Genomic DNA, 18,675 nt, shown 5'->3' on the forward strand with positions numbered 1-18,675 from the left:
TAGACTTTTGCTCTCTTCAACCTTTAGTGACTTACAACACTCTTATACAGGATTTCCTAGACAGTTATATTATGTAGCACAGTGTGGGTGCCAGTGATCAGTGATACCTTATTATTCAGAACAACTGCAACACTCACAATGCCATACAATACCAGAGTAAACAGTACCAGTACAGTGTATCAAGCTTTTATTTATCGGCACAATGTTCATATCTGACATACCTGTGGGAGCAATGTTTGTTAGCACTACCTGAATGTTACCACACAAAGTACCAGATTCCACATTACTATTATGCACATACATCTCATTCTGTTACTGTACACACTCTGGTCACAGCTTGACAGCATGAGGGTGTAGATAGGACATACTTGGCTTATTACTCTCATAACATTTTGGGTAGTTGCTAGAGTGACAAGTTGTTTATAGATGTGTGACAATCAGTTGTATTTCTTGTTTGCTGCCTATACTTCTGGGATCATCCCACTGATTTCCCAGGGGGACAGAGTGACAGGGGGCAGATATGGGTAGCTAAGTGAAGGGCATACCCGTGCACCTACAGTTAAATTCAATCTGTTTCGTAAGAAAAAATACGTATCTTTATATTGTTTTTGTTTACTATTGCTCTTGTACATGTTGGGGGATGCTGCTGGGGGTACGCTGACACCTATGAGCGGTCTCTCTCATTCCTTTAGGGATTTCTGCTGTTCTTCATTGCAGGGGTGTGTATATTCTGAGAGCTTTCCTCTCAGACATACCCCTGCATTCTTACATGCTCTGTGTAAGATTAGGAGCCCAGGCAGTGGGCCTTCATTAATATGCATGGCGCGCTGCCATCCTGCTCCAAAACAGCCACTTCCATGCAGGACTAAGCTAGTCCTGCACGGAAGATTAGTAAATCCGGGTGATAGACATATGCACAAGTGCACATGCAAGTCTATCTCTCCTGATTCATCAGTTGTAACTATATTCATGACACAGTTACTCTTGTATGTAACATTGGCACTGTATGTTACACTATTGCTTGTATGACTCTTAAGAACATAGCGGTAAAACACTGGCCTGCATGGAAGTACTGATAAGTAAAAAAAATCATTACAACATTGCTGGCTGCTGTTGCATTTTAATTATGCTAATCATCAGATATGAGTGCCACATCTGACTGTAAGAGATCCCTTCATAAATAATGTTATTAATAGTTAATCATGAATAGAGATAAATAGTTTATGCCATAAAACTTTTGAAAAGTAAAATAGTTGCAAGGGGAGGAAAAGATTCTGCTTCAATTTGGGCTTACTTTCTCTGTCATCAAGGAAGAAATTGTATTGTCCCGCAAAAGCTGAAGCTGCTGATTTGCACCCAGAAAAGGTTCCATATTTATCTGAATATTATTATGATAATTTATAACTAAAGGAAGGACAGTGCGTGTTTTGATGTTGCAAACTTAAGTGTTATAAACACTGAGACTGTTGCTAAGACAAGTGTTACATGATCTTTTACTACTGCTGTCACCACTAAAGAACCTGACTCCATGAAGTATCATACAGCAGAAAGTACTACAGCAGAAAGTACTACAAATAATCTGGAAATAAAGCTGTATTATATTGACCTTTTGTGTCAAACAGAACACTTAGATTGTATGATAGCTAAGTATTCCCATATGCAATTAATACAGTCTTTAAAATCTAGCAAATCTGACTCTATTTAATACACTATGCAGGACCTTATTTGATTTTAGTACTGCTAAGTATTATTGAACAATATAAGATATCTGGTTTAATTACTTCATCCTTTCATTCTTTCACTAAAGACTTCTTTACTCCAGTTTAGAGTTGTGGTGGAGATGGAGGCTGTACTGGGACTCAGTAAATGCAGAGAAACTAATCCTGGATAGGATGCCATTCAATCACAGAACATGGTGGCAGGTACACACAAACACACACACACACACACACACACACACACACACACACACACACACACACACACACACACACACACACGCACACACACACATGCACACACACAAAAACACACACACACACACACATGTGCGCACATGTGCAAGCACATGCACACACAGTGACTTCATCTATATGTATTTTGAATGTGGACTGAGTTGACACAGAACTGATGCAACTACATTCTTTAGCAGCAAATAATGGTCTATGATGGAAGAGCAAGTTTCAACTAGGCTGTAGCCTTGCATTGTACTTCTTATTGTTTATAGTTACCTGTTAACATGTGTCCATATTGCTGAGCATGAGTTAAATAATGTTGTTTGAGTTATTAGTCATGTATATGATGGTCATTCTTGGCTAGTGATGGCTCATAATGCTTAATTCTGTTTATTTCATACAGGCCAAATGTATCTGAAGTGAAGTGTTTCTCAGATGAAAGAAGGATGATGAGATAGAAGAGGGAATAATGACTGCTGTTGTACATAGCATTAGATGACTGGCTTGTCATTGCAGAATTTTTTCCATAGTGTTAGGAATCTCTCACTTCAGTGAGAAATACATTACACAAGCTGGGAGTCCAAGAAAACATTCAAAGGTCCTTTTGATTCCTTCACACAGGATTGTATTCCTAGGGTGTCAGCTGGACACCTCAAGTCAAAGATCTTTTCTTGCATAGGAAAAAAAAAAATCTATATCTAGATCCATTGCTATGGTTTTCAATTCAGACTTCGATCACTGTGAGGGAATACCTCAGGATTTTGGGTCTTATGGCATCTATGATTCTCGTGATAATCCTGACAAGACTCCACATGATAAAGATGCAATAGTATCTGAAGTCTCTTTGGTCTTAGAATCCAAATAGGTTCATAGGTTCATAGGTAGGTACTAGGCTATCAGCCCAAGGGCCTAAGTAAGCCTAGCCAACAAAGTTCCCTGGCTTACCCCAACCCAAGAAAGTTAATTTCCTGTGCCCCTGTCAAGCAGAGCCACAGAAGTGATCCTTGGGGTGTATTTCCTATTTCCCATCCACTCATCAAGACTTTTCTTGAAGAGTGTTAATGAGGAACTTTGCTTGACATAGATGGGTAGCTTGTTCCAGAGTATGGGAAGTCTCTGGAACAGGAATCTATCCCTCCAGCAAGTCCTTGTCTTTGCACATCCTTTATCATTTCAAATTCTAGTGCTGGGGTTTGCCAAAAGAAAAATTACTTGGTGATCTTATCAAATATCCTTAAGTTTGGGTCTCGCCTTATCCCTTCCTGTTTCAAAGCAGCCAGTTATCACGGGTTCCTATTATTTAAGCAAATGCTTAAATTTGTGAATGCTGTTTCATTGAGCGTGATTATGTGAAATGGCAAAATGATGAAAGCACGGAAGAGCGATTTTTTTCCTAGGGAAAAAAATCACTGGGTCATTTTTGGGACTTTGCCATTTCCTCCACTGTGGTATGATCATGGAGTTGGTATATTTAAGTAGGGGGGATGGGGGGCACAAGCCCCACACATCAGTGGGGTGTGGGGGGAAAAGCCCCCCACTTCATTTTGTGTTTGGATTTTTTTAATGGATCAGCGATTTTTTTCCCTGAGACTTTTTGGATTTTTGGATATTGTGGGTCGATTATAGAGCGTTTGCAATTTAGTGCATTCGCTAATATAATATAGACCTGTTATCACAGATGTCTCAGACATTGCTTGGGAAGCAGTTTCATTGCGATAATAGTGCAAGGTGAGTGGGACACCTAGAAAAGATGTAAGGACATAAATATGAAAGAGATGCTTACCCTGATCAAGACACTTAACTCACTGAATCATCTTTGGTCACCAGGACCTCTTCTAGTTGCTTCAGAAAATACCAAAATCATGTGGTATAATTTCAAACAGGGGAAACCAGGTCATGCCCCCTTTACAGACTAGCCATGTTATCTTGGGATATAGTTTCACAGTGCATTCTCAATCTACAGGCTTCTGTCAGGGCAATACTGTGTGGTAGACAAGCTGAACAGGGGCAGACCCTCATGTATGCAGAGTAGACTAGGGAGTCTTCCAAGATGTGATTTGTCTGTGGAGAGTTCCACCTGCCCCTTCTCAAAATAATCAGCTGCCAAGATAATTCTTCAGGAGTCTGCAAGCAGGCCTTGTAGACATATGCCATTTTCTTTTTCCTTTGACAGGAATGTTCTTGTATGTTTTTTACCCATTCCTCTGATATCCTGTGTACTTCTGAAGATTCAGAAGGAACCCTCCCCCAAGATCTTTGTTGTCACTCCCTTTCTGGCTCAGGCAACAGTGGTTCTCCCTTCATTTGGAAATGGTCAGAGGTAATTGCCACAAGTTTCCTCACAGAATGGATCTGCTCACACAAGATCAGGGGTGTTTAATAAACCCCACCCACAATCAACTCCATCTGACTGCCTGGATGATAGGGTCTTAGTTTCCTTTAGGCAACAGTTTACTGATGATGTGCAGCAAGTACTAATGGAGGTAAGAAAGCCTGTTACTAAGTAATCAGATACTAGCAAATAGAAAAAGGTTTTCCTAATTGGTGCCAGCAGCCATTCATGGCTAGTTCTTTTGTTTTAGAATATTTGTGTGAGTTAATTTCCTAAGGCTTTACTTACTCCTCCATCAAGGTTCATTTATTGGCCATTTCAGCATGTCTGCTATAGATCCTAGTCTTTCAAGACTTTCTCATGTGAAAATGTTTTTTGAAAGGGGATTTACTTAAGAGGCCTCCAAGAAAATCAGTGGTCCCTTCCTGGGATCTTAATTTGTATCAGAGAAGCTAACATTTGCTCCATTTAACCCAGCCAATCTGAATGACTCTTAAAATGGAAAGTAGTTTTACTGATTGCTCTAACTTCTGCAAGAACAGCATCTGAGTTTCAGTCTCCTGCAGTCAGTCAACCCAATTTCATTTTCTACAGAGACAGGGTTTCCTTGAGAGCTAATTGTTCTTTTATGCTTAAAGTGGTATCCAAGATTACTTTAAGCCAAATTATTCATTCCATTATATACTAGACACAGTGGATCAGGAAAAGTGCTCGTTTTGATAGATTTGTGGTATACTCACATGAAAAGATATCTAATGTTATATAGGTTACAGAAGGATAAGATCAGTGTTAAGTTACATTATTATCAATGTCTGCAATGTATTAGCTTGCTAATTTATCTTTGGCATTAGAATTCAATATTTAGTTTTAGAGGTTTTGAGAGTAATAGAGAAATCCACATTAGGGAATCTAACAAGCCATCTCAGACTGAAGAGTGTTTTACTAAGTGTTAATATAGCTTTGTACATCAGTTAAATGATTTGAAATGTAAATGGGAAAATCTAATTGGTGTCAGTTTTACAGATCATCAATATATGAAAATAAGGCTAAGGAGCTTAGCAATCTACAGTTCTATAGTGCTAACATTACTTCTACTTCTATTTTAATTAAAGAAAAGGATGTACCAATGGCAACACAATGTTGCTGACTGCTTTCATATGATCTGGTATTGTCCAGTGATTGCAGATAAATAGGGTATATTGATTAACCAGGCTGACTGGACCCATATAACATATTTTCCGGGTATAAGAGTTATCTAACTTTGACTTTTAGTGATATTCCCTAATAATTTATCAGCATCACAGGTACCCTTAGTATCCATAAGATTCATGGTAGTGACTTTTATTGTCAACTTTTTCAAAGTTTTGGAAACAGCTGCCATGTATAGTGTTAAACATAAAGTGTGGTCTGGTAGTAGTACAAGCAAATCAAGATGGAATGAATGCTGGTATATCTTTTTACTTTATTGAATTGTTGAAGTCGTACTTTATAAATACAAGCATTAAGTGTTAGGAATTTTGAAATAATATCTTTATTGATATGCATTGTTAATACATTGATTAAAATGATGTTACTCACATTTTTCACAAAGTTTGCATCATTTTCTACTTGTGCTTTGAATAAAGTTTTAAGTTGTTTGAAAAATAATTTCTGTGTGTAACTGTTTTACTTAATCTGTTTAGACTTGGGATTGTAGGTCATCTGATTAACCAACATTTAAATTGTTCTGCATGTATTTCTCTTGTTTTTTTATTTTGCATTTATTATTCAGGAATTTCAATTAAAACAGAGTTTTAAAATGCAAAGCAGAGGTACAGTTTACTAATACAGGAAGGTGCTGCTTTATTCAGTTAATGGTTTAGACTTTATTTCTATATAATCGATCAGGTAACAGCCATCAAGATGATACTGTACATGATAGGCAATGCAAGTTGTTGCTGCTCTGTTATCAATATCTGCTTATTGTACATCTATATCTCTGCTACAGACTTTTAACATAGATGCTGAATATGGTAATTTAAATGGGTTGAGGGCTGAAATAATGGTTGAGGTGCTTACCTCCCAGACAAGAGGTGCAGTGTTTGATTTTAACCATGGGAAACTGGCAAAGCTTAAAGTGGTCCACAAGGGCAGCTAGCCTAGTACTTACCTAAAAACCTAAACATAGCTGTATGTAGGTTTCAATCTAAGCAGTAGCAATTAGCTTTCAAGGGATGGGTTAGGCATAATGGTTAAGAACTTTACCTCACATATACAAGGTACAGGTTTGGTTCTGACCTCTGGTTGTTGGCTAGGCTTGCAGTAATCTACATACTGGTAGCCTAGTATTTTCTTATGAACCTATAAATATAGTTTTGTGCAATGGCCCAGAATATGGCTGAAAAAGTTCTGCAGTCTGACTGCTACTAATTAACAAATAAAACTGTAAAAGGCAACATATGCCTTTCCAGCACCTAAATACTTGTCACAGACTAGATTCTGTGGCGTTATCTGCTCTAGCTTTTGTGTCAAAGGAAACTACAGATTAATAGGAATAAAGCATATTCAATACATGAGACTGTTGGGAGGGAGATTGGGTTTGACTGCAGCACATATGTCACTACTCCTTAATATTAAACTATGATTGTCTAGTCACATTCATATCCTATTCAGATCTAGCTTTGAGTTTAATGAGGGCTGGTCATAGGATAGTTCTTCATAGGTATTTTATTTTATAACCATAAGCACCCACTTCCTCTTGATGGGCTTGACTGCATTTCATCCTTATGTCTGAATGTGACAACATTGTGCATTATATGGCAGGGATTCACTTGTCACTGTCCATTTTTTGTCGGTAAAACATACTTTATTTCCTAGCCTTTGCTTGGTGTTAGTTCATTAATCAATTTAGTTGCTTTTCTGCCTCCAGGATGAAAAAGCTAGGTTTGGCTACAGAAATGCTCCTGTACTCTCGCTCCTTTGTGTGCTCCAGCACCCAGGTCATCAGACAGATGTAAAAAACTCAGGTCATTTTGATGTCATTCAAGACTTTATCCATTTATGATACAGAGCTGAGAAAACATACAATGTATTTTAACACTGACCAGATACTATGTACTGTGATGAGCAAGATGCAGAACATCTTCAGTCTTTGAACTGCAGCCTTTATCCTGAATTTTCATTAATATCCATCTTAGACACCTTTCATTTATGTTCATCAACATGTCTGGCACTTTTCCCTATATCTTTGTGAATTTCTTTTTGTCTAGGAAGTCCTGCTTTCTTATTATCTGTGCTTAAAAATACTTCACCACCATTTCTGCTGAAACTCGGAAATATTTGCTACACTTGCCAGCAATTCTGTAGGTGATTCATTTCTATTTAAACTCTTTACACCATTACTATACCTACTGCTGTCTGAAGGGATACAAAAGAGTCGGACTCCTAACAAAGACTACCTACTTTTCTGCTAGGCAGGTAATGAAGATACTGTACATTATGCTTGCATAATTAGAAATGTTTGTAGCCCAAAGTCACTGTGCCTGTCTGTTTTCACTTGTTAGAGAACACATGTTGATGGCAGTCACTGCTTCTAGTCAAATAACATGGCTGGACTGTGTCTTGTCTTTGATGGCAACAGTTTTTCTCTTTAGCATCATACCAAACAAAAGTAAAAATGGTGCTCGTCCACTGTAGGGTAGAGAATGGTCCTAGCTTTTGCATAGGGTAATAATTTGTCATAAGACAATCACTTCTGTTTGGAGATCTACCTGAATTTGTCTCTTATAGCTCTGCAGTAATCCTTACTGGTTAATGCAGTTCACATGTTCTGCTGTTGATGACTTGGTTCTGCATATACAGGCAGTTACATGGAGAGGTGGACTCACAAAATCCAGATGGACCTTTGGGGTTGTACTTTCTTTTTGTTTCTATAAAGGTCTAAACTTTTGAACTGTTATCTTCCTGTGACACTTTTTACAAATGACGAGTTGAGTCTTTCCTAATAGCTATCATGTTATTCATAGATGCCATTTAAGACCTGGTAATTTCTTTTTATCCATGGTGTTTGCAATATATTTGTTAGGTTTATAGTGACTCGTATCAATCTTGTTAAACAGAGATTTTGGAACTCAGGGCTTTTCATACTGTGTTATTGTTACTGATCTACTTTTGCAATAAAAAAGGTGGTGATCACTGAAACAGAGATATCTGCATAGTAAGCTTTCTGAGTGGTGTTAATTGCTGTTTTGCTGCTAGAGTCAAAAAGACTAAAAGAGCAACTGCATTGCTTAATTTGCCTTACATGCTATCCAGATCATACAATACATATTTACAATATTTCCTACCATTCTATGTTTAAAACAGTAGGGAATCCCTGTATTTAGATAACTGAAAATAAATAAGTCAGTATACACACACACACACACACACACACACACACACACACTGAGACACACACACACATACACACACAGACACACACACACACACACACACACACACACACACACACACACACACACACACACACACACACACACACGTGCGCACATGTGCAAGCACATGCAGACACACAGTGACTTCATCTATATGTATTTTGAATGTGGACTGAGTTGACACAGAACGGATGCAACTACATTCTTTAGCAGCAAATAAAGGTCTATGATGGAAGAGCAAGTTTTAACCAGGCTGTAGCCTTGCATTGTACTTCTTATTGTTTATAGTTACCTGTTAACATGTGTCCACATTACTGATCATGAGTTAAATAATGTTGCTTGAGTTTTTTTGTCATGTATAGATGGTCATTATACAATTCCTCCTAAAGCGCACGCTGATTGGCCAGCCCAACCAGCGTGCCCGCTAAATCCTCAATATACTAACGGAAAAGGTCCGTCGCCCGGACTTTTCTGTTAGTATAAAACACTGTCTCCTTTAACATAGCGAGACAGTTTAAAAAAAGCAACGGAGATTGCAAGATCTCCGTTGCTTTCTGTTCGCTATGTTAAATGGGTTTAACATAGCGAGACAGCTTTACAACAAGCAACGGAGATCTCCGTTGCTTATTTTAAACTGTCTCGCTATGTTAAACCCATTTAACATAGAAACAGTGCTTTTGCCCACAGCTCTGATGTACTGCGAGGCATGCAGTACATCAGAACTGCCACAGAATACCAGACAGCTGCGGAAGGGCAGTAAAGAGGCATTATACAATGCCATTATTTAAGAAAAGTAATTATTTCTTTTCTTAAATAATGTCATTATAATAGAAATAACCACTTCTGGGTGTGGGTAATGCTGTATTTAACCATGGTTGGCTTTGTTTGGTCCCTCGGGCTTTGCCCGCAGGACCAAACCACGCCAACCGTGGGTAAATCCAGCATTACCCACACCCAGGCGTGGGTTATGGCTATATTCTTGGCTAGTGATGGCTCATAATGCTTAATTCTGTTTATTTCATACAGGCCAAATGTATCTGAAGTGAAGTGTTCCTCAGATGAAAGAAGGATGATGGGATAGAAGAAGGAATAATGACTGCTGTTGTTCAGGGCATTAGATGACTGGCTTGTCATTGCAGAATTTTTTCCATAGTGTTAGGAATCTCTCACTTCAGTGAGAAATACATTACACAAGCTGGGAGTCCAAGAAAACATTCAAAAGTCCCTTTGATTCCTTCACACAGGATTGTATTCCTAGGGTGTCAGCTGGGCACCTCAAGACAAAGATCTTTTCTTGCATAGAAAAAAAAAATCTATATCTAGATCCATTGCTACGGTTTTCAATGCAGACTTCAATCACTGCAAGGGAATACCTCAGGATTTTGGGTCTTATGGCATCTATGATTCTTGTGATAATCCTGACAAGACTCCACATGATACAGATGCAATAGTATCTGAAGTCTCTTTGGTCTTAGAATCCACATAGGTTCATAGGTTCATAGGTAGGTACTAGGCTATCAGCCCAAGGGCCTAAGTAAGCCTAGCCAACAAAGTTCCCTGGCTTACCCCAACCCAAGAAAGTTAATTTCCTGTGCCCCTGTCAAGCAGAGCCACAGAAGTGATCCCTGGGGTGTATTTCCTATTTCCCATCCACTCATCAATATTTTATTGGAAGAGTGTTAATGAGGAACGTTGCTTGACATAGATGGGTAGCTTGTTCCAGAGTATGGGAAGTCTCTGGGACAGGAATCTATCCCTCCAGCAAGCCCTTGTCTTTTCACATTTTGTCCTTGTCTTTGCACATCCCTTATCTTTTCAAATTCTAGTGCTGGGGTTTGCCAATAGAAAAATTACTTGGTGGTCTTATCAAATATCCCTAAGTTTGGGTCTCGCCTTATCCCTTCCTGTTCCAAAGCAGCCAGTTATCATGGGTTCCTATTATTTAAGCAAATGCTTAAATTTGCGAATGCTGTTTCATTGAGCGTGATTATGTGAAATGGCAAAATGATGAAAGCACGGAAGAGCGATTTTTTCCTAGGGAAAAAAATCACTGGGTCGTTTTTGGGACTTTGCCATTTCCTCCACTGTGGTGTGATCATTGAGTTGGTATATTTAAGTAGGGGGGGTGGGGGGTACAAGCCCCACACATCAGTGGGGTGGGGGGGGCAAAGCCCCCCACTTAATTTTGTGTTTGGATTTTTTTTTTTAATGGATCAGCGTTTTTTTTCCCTGAGAATTTTTGGATTTTTGGATATTGTGGGTCGATTATAGATCATTTGCAATTTAGTGCGTTCGTTAATATAATATAGACCCGTTATCACAGATGTCTCAGACATTGCTTGGGAAGCAGTTTCTGGGCGATAATAGTACAAGGTTTGTGGGACACCTAGAAAAGACGTATGGACATAAATATGAAAGAGACGCTTACCCTGATCAAGACACGTAACTCACTGAATCATCTTTGGTCACCAGGACCTATTCTAGTTGTTTCAGAAAATACCAAAATCATGTAGTATAATTTCAAACAGGGGAAACCAGGTCATGCCCCCTTTGCAGACTAGCCATGTTATCTTGGGATATAGTTTCACAGTGCATTTTCAATCTACAGGCATCTGTCAGGGCAATACTGTGTGGTAGACAAGCTGAAAAGGGGCAGACCCTCATGTATGCAGACTAGACCAGGGAGTCTTCCAAGATTTGATTTGTCTGTGGAGAGTTCTATCTGCCCCTTCTCAAAATAATCAACTGCCAAGATTATTCTTCAGAAGTCTGTGCAAGCAGGCCTTGTAGACAGATGCCATTTTCTTTTTCTTTGACAGGAATGTTCTTGTATGTTTTTTACCCATTCCTCTGATATCCTGTGTACTTCTGAAGATTCAGAAGGAACCCTCCCCCAAGATCTTTGTTGTCACTCCCTTTCTGGCCCAGGCAACAGTGGTTCTCCCTTCATTTGGAAATGGTCAGAGTTAATTGCCACAAGTTTCCTCACAAAATGGATCTGCTCACACAAGATCAGGGGTGTTTAATAAACCCCACCCACAATCAACTCCATCTGACTACCTGGATGATAGGGTCTGTGTTAGAAAAATATGTATTAATGTATATGTTTTGTGCTTATTAGAAGCTAAAAGGGTTAACACATTTCATTCCATTTTATGTACAGCTTAGTTTTGTATGAAACTATAAGATGCTTTTCAAACTGCAATATACTTTCTGAAACTGCAAGATGCTCTCTGACCTAGTATTTGCTAGGACAGCAAAATTCATGTTTATGCCTTTTGGAAATTTACTGAGAAGCAGGCGATTATCTGCTAGGTCAAGAAAATAATGAACAGAACAATGCTGTTTTCTATAATGTTATTGAACTTAAACAATCAGCTCTGTTCATGCTATGAGAACATGCACAGCTGCAGAAAAGATAGATACAGTTGAACAAAGATTGCTTGAAGAAATGAACTATAATCTGTACTTGCTTTGTGCTTGAATTAGCCATAATACCTTGAATGGTAACATTGCATAGTGAGAAGTTGTATCTGACCGGTGGTCATCAAGGCCACGTTGTTTTTCTTAGGAAGTTTTTTTTTGTAAACTTGATATGCCAGCAGAAAATCATGGACAAACAGCTGCAATGAAATAATATTGAAAGAACTTGTGATTTATTACGTCAGCTTAGTAGGCAATGTCTTGTAAGAAATGTATAAGAATGGCTTCACTTCCTGATTCTAGTTAGACAAACTCTGTATTAGCATGTTTTTGTCTCCTTGCTGCAAGAATTAAAGTGCCTTAACCTGAACCTGCCGTGTGTTGATCTTTTTGAAGTTGTTTTTTCTTTGACAGATTGGTCCTTCGAACCAGAGACTCTCACTTCACCTCAGGTCAGATGGGCCAGGTGGCATGAAACCGTACGGGGAAGAGACCACATTGGTTCTTCTGCTCCGAAAGACCTCCGACTGCATTGTCATTCAAAAGAGGCCAGCCATTTTTCTGATCTGCAACTGGAGGACGAGTTAAGGAACGAGGCGATCAATCACGGAGGCTCAGGTAAGGTGAGATTTACCTTTTTTTCTGTTTTAGATCAGGGACTTGATTTGTATCATCTGTCAGGAGATTTGTCTTGTACAAGTCAGGGACAGGAAGATTGCAGTCTTGTCATAGATCAGGGAAACAGAATAGGTAAGGCAGTTATTCTAGATAAACTGTGAAAAAAAGAGAAATCGTAGTACCACGTAAAGATAAGAAGGGTTACGTAACATTTTGACAGTCAGAACAATATGGGAAATAAGTGCACAAAAAGATCCCAAGATCCACCGTTAACTGAAGATGCAAAATATATGCAATTACAGCGTGCCGACAATGTTAGGTACTATACAAAATGGGTTAATAAATATGAATTTGATGACAAATTAGAAAAATCCTCACTTATTAAACTTGTCAAACAGCTTAAAACCGACGCAAAAGATCAGGTAAAAAAGCAACGTCAATTAGGCATTCCTCAGGCACACAAGTGGATTGAGGAAGCAAACCATAGGGGACAAAAAAGTAATAATTCAAAAGCTATGTTTCTAGATAAAGAAGACAATAATTTAGTAATAGCATCAGCCCCTCTGCCCCCTCAGCTTCCCTTATCAGAGTATGAAGTGAGTGGACAAGCTGGTCCACCTCCGCTATACCTGGCTGTCTCTGCAAAGCCAAGACTGTATGTTAGAGATCCCATCGAGACTAGGTCTCAAACACGTAACTTAAGAGGGGATACTGAGTTATATCAAATGAACAAAAATTCACGAGCTGTGAGTGAAGAAGAGATATGTCCGCTCATAGAAGTACCAAATCCTCAGGCAGGGCAGGAAGGGCAGGACCCGACTCTCCTAGTATATAGATCGTGGACACCGGAAGACATCCAGAAAGCCACAGAGGGAATTCCCCATCCAAACGTTAATTTTAGAAAATTCTATGAAGACTTACAGGGCATGAGGTTAAGTTATCATTTAAATGGAGAAGAAGTAGAAAAAGTAGTTAGACAAATCATAGGTCCAGATTGGCACATGATCAGTGGCAACTGGAATCCCCATGACACAGAACACAGGCCACTCCCACATAGCAACGCAGAACTGGATAACAGAGTGAAAGGTATAACAGACCAAATCTCTGAGAAATGGAAGCCTAGAGCAGACTGGACTTGCATTAATCAATGCATCCAACAGGAAGGTGAAACTGTTGACAGATATTATGCTAGATTATTAGAGTGTTTTAATAACCATTGTGGAATGCAGGTACCTGAAGACCAAACACATGATTCCCCATATGAGCAGCAGCTGAAGAATGCATTTTTGAAAGGCAGTATTTTGCCTATAAGCAGCTTTATTACAAAGCACATGGTAGACCATCATACAAGTAGATTACAGTCACTACCTGAATATGCTAGACATGCCGAAAGGCATTTTAACAGTAAAAATAAAAAGAAAGCCCAAGTATTTTCTGTAGAAGATGGAGCAGAGGTTTATGTAGTACAGTCTGGGAAAAAGGGCAAGAAAAATGCCCAGGGAAACAAACAATCTGATAAGCGATCAGAGGAGTTTGAAGAGAGAAAGAAAAGGGGTGAATGTTTCAAATGTGGGAAAAAGGGACATTTAGCAAGGGATTGCAAGCAAAACAAGAAGGCACCCATGGAAGATAAGGAGGGTGAGGACTGACTATATGACAGTCAAGAATCACTAGAAGGGAGTAACCAAGAAAAGACAAATGCAAATGTGATAGAGAGAGTAGAGAATGTGATAGAAGAAATAGAGGAAGTGCAAGAAATCACTGATAGTGAAGAGAGTGAAATTTTAGACTTAGCATTGTTGAGCCTAGAGCTCTATTTAGCAGACACGAAACTGGAAGTTACACTTCTGGTAGAGGGGAGGGAAGTAAAATTCCTGTGTGACTCAGGGGCATCACGGACCCTGATACATCCTTCCAAACTACCAGAAAATTCAGAATCATTTGATTACATATTAGTGAAAGCAGCTAATGGACAGCTGTATCGGAAGCCACTCTCCCATAACATAGCAATAACTGACATTGTTTCAGGGATGACCCAGAAAAGCAAAACTGTTGTTTCTGCAAATTGCCTGGTAAACCTTTTGGGTAGAGAACTTATGCAGATATTTGGCATAGCAGTAGTTCCAACTATGCAGGGTATGGAAGCACAGCAACAAATGGATACTTTTGTGGTGCGACCGGAGGGCGAAACATTTTATTGGTAGAGCCAGGACTTGATCACGACTGGTCCAGGGGCAGTAACTGAAGAACTGATGAACATAGCCATCAGTAAGTCCCCCTCCCTTGACACTGATAAACAGCATTCGTTGCACTGTACTCTGTATTATTGTAGCACACCAGGACCTGATAAGGAATATGAGCAAGAACTGTTTAAAAAACATGCAAACAGATTAGTATTACGTAATCTGTACTGGGACACATAAGGGAACAGTGTAGTTAGCTGTTCATTGCCCCAGGAATTCTTTGCACTCTATAAATCTAATCGATTACCACATGTTAGCAGAAGTTAAATTGGATAACACAGACACACCCAGCTGTACACTTGCAGTCTAGCATGGACAGCTGATTAGCACTCTTACTAGAAGAGGAAGAAAATGCCTTACGGAGAATACCAGAAACTCTCTGGTCAACAGGGAAATCAGATGTAGGACTAATTCGTACAGCAGGACCAGTTACTATTACACCAAAATCAGCATTTAGACCACAGAAGAGACAGTATCCCTTAAGGAAAGATGCAGAAATAGGAATCAAACCTATAATAGCAGCTTTACTTAAGGAAGGAGTACTGGTAGAATCTCCCGATTTACCATGTAACACACCCTTATTTCCTGTCTGGAAAGCAAACGGAGAATGGCGTATGGTCCAAGATTTACAAGCTGTAAATGACGCAGTAATACCTAGAGCACCTACGGTGCCAGATCCACACACCATATTGAATGATTTGAAGCCTCAACAGAAGTATTTTTCTGTGGTAGATATTAGCAATGCGTTCTTTTCGAAACTGATACACCCTGACAGCCAACATTTGTTTGCATTCACATTTCAGGGGAAAAGGTATACATACACATGACTACCACAAGGATATTGTGAAAGTCCAACAATATTCTCACAAGAGATGGCAAGCAACTTGGCGGGATTTAGCCTACCAAGAGGCAGTCAGATTTTACTTTATGTAGACGACATCCTGCTGGCAGCCCCCACCCAGCAAGAATGCAGAGAAGATACCATAACATTACTACAATTTTTAGCCACTCAAAGACATAAAGTAAACAAAAACAAGTTGCAGCTTTGGAGAAAGCAGGTTAAATACCTTGGATATGTAATATCCAAAGAAGGCAGAACATTAGATGAAGATAGGAAAATAGCAATTTTACAAGCACCCAAACCGACTACCAAAAAGGAAATGATGTCCTTCCTGGGTACGACTAATTTCTGTCGGAGTTGGATTCCAAACTATGCCCTGGAGTCTGCTCCACTGACCAACTTGATATACAAGAAGCCTATGGCAGCACAAGATTTATTACAATGGACACCAGAAGCAGAAATGGCTTTCTGCAAACTAAACCAATTGATAGCATCCTCATTAGTTTTAGGATTACCAAACTATCATATACGTTTTTCCAAACTGTAGATTGTAAGCAAGGTTATATGACATCAGTGTTAACACAGCAACATGGGGACAAGCAACGCCCCATAGCTTACTATTCATTACAGCTGGACCCAGTGGCGCGATCCCTGTTCCACTGTGTACAAGCAGTAGTCGCAGCTGCAATGGCAGTACAGGCTTCAGCCTCAGTAGTTTTATTCCACCCTCTCACATTGAGAGTGCCTCATGCAGTCACGATTATTTTACTGCAAGAAAAAGTAGCATATCTTTCTCCTGCTAGACATCCTTCCTGTATGACTATATTGTTGAGCCAACCTCATATGACAATTGAACGATGTACAACTTTGAATCCATCTACCTTGCTCCCGACCCCTGCGGATGGCACACCACACAGCTGCCTGCAGGAGATCGAGCAAAAGACACTGCCTACAAAAGATCTAACGGATGTTCCCTTGGATGATGCCGAGGTGACATCTTATGTGGACGGCTCATGCAGAAGGGGTCCTACAGGGCAGAACCTAGTGGGGTATGCAGTAGTTTCTGATACTGAGATTTTAGAAGCAAAGTCTTTACCACAAAACTTATCTGCACAAGCAGCAGAATTGATTGCCTTGACAAGGGCATGTACCTTGGCAAAGGGTAAATGTGTGAACATTTTTACTGACAGCCAGTACGCTTTTTCTACTGTACATGTTTTTGCGCAACAGTGGAAGAATAGAGGAATGATATCCACTGGTAAACCGATTAATCATGCACAGTTTATTTTAGATTTGTTAGAATCTATTCAGTTACCTCAGAAAGTAGCTATTTGTAAATGTGCAGCTCATACCAACCAACAAGATAGGATTTCAAAAGGTAATGCGAGAGCTGATACAGCTGCCAAGCAGGCAGCTTCAGCTTCAGAAATATTTCTTTTGAGTGAGGAATTACAACCTTCTGAGATTTTAGATTTAGAAATGTTGAAAACAATGCAGACACTTACTATGAAAGTAAAAAAACAGAAATAGATAAAACGAAGAGCAATGCTTGAGAAAGGGTTGTACATCTCCAAAGAAGGAAAACCAATATTGCCATCTAATTTGTTTAGATATGCAGCTTTGTTGAGCCATGGGCAGTGCCATGTCTCAACAGGGGGGATGGTACAGTTAGTAAATCGAGTGTTCACAGCATATGGATTTACAAACTACACAAAATTTTTTTTGTGCGGCATGCCATGTTTGTAACAAGCATCATGTACAAGGGGCGTTGAAGCCTAAACAAGCGAATTTCCCTGCACCACCGCACCCATTCCATACTATCTGTATGGATTTCATAGAATTGAACAAATGTGAAAATAAGAAGTATTGTCTTGTCATTACAGAGATGTTTTCCAAATGGGTGCAAGCTTTTCCAACCAAAAATCCATATGCAGCTACTGTTGCAAAAGTCCTTGTTAAAGAAATTATTCCTAGATTTGGCATACTGGAAAAGATCTACAGTGACAATGGCACACACTTTGTAAATCAAACTATACAACAGTTGAGCCGATATTTTGGAATTTCCTTAAAAAAACATTGTGCATACCATCCACAATCCGCAGGACTAGTAGAAAGGCATAATGAGGTTTTGAAAAATAAACTTAGGAAGTTAATTAAAGTAGAGAATTGTTATTTTGTGTGTGGGAAAAAGGCATACAAATGGTTACCTGAGAATTGGTCCGGCAGTTGTTTTTGGGGTTACCTGGTTCCGGCCATACGACACACTGCAGTTTTGCCTCAGGGAAGAATTCAAAATGTCAGAGAGGTCACCAAGAAACCTGGAAATCCAATCAAGAGACCTGAGAATCCAGTGGGATGAATCGAAGCAGGCTGTAGAAACCATAACTCCATGAAAAACAAAGATAAACTGACACACATGGACTTGAGTGACACTATTATATCGTGGGCAGGTATAGCCCCTGCATATGGCGCAGTGAAATCAATTTGGGAGCTGAGAAAACTGTCCAAACTTCTCGAAGTAATGAGTAATGCAACTTTTTCTGCTCTCGAATTAGTAACTGATGAACTGAACGCTATGAGAACTGTGGTGCTTCAAAACCACATGGCTCTCAACTTCACCCTAGCGGCAAAAGGTGGTACTTCACTTTAATAAAAGAGGAGTGCCGTTCGTATATTCTTGACAACCAGCATGAGATAAATGACCATCTTGAGGTGATTCAGCAAGTGTCAGCCATGACCAAACGAGGCCCAAACCCACTGATGGATTTTTTCCAGAATTTGTTTGGGGGGTGAGGTAGCATCCTAATGAACATCCTGATTGCCATTTGTGTGTGATTACTCCTATTAG

Source organism: Protopterus annectens, chromosome 5.part1 (genome assembly GCF_019279795.1).
Source record: "Protopterus annectens isolate FY-2018-M chromosome 5.part1, PAN1.0, whole genome shotgun sequence".
NCBI classification, from domain to species: domain Eukaryota; kingdom Metazoa; phylum Chordata; order Ceratodontiformes; family Protopteridae; genus Protopterus; species Protopterus annectens.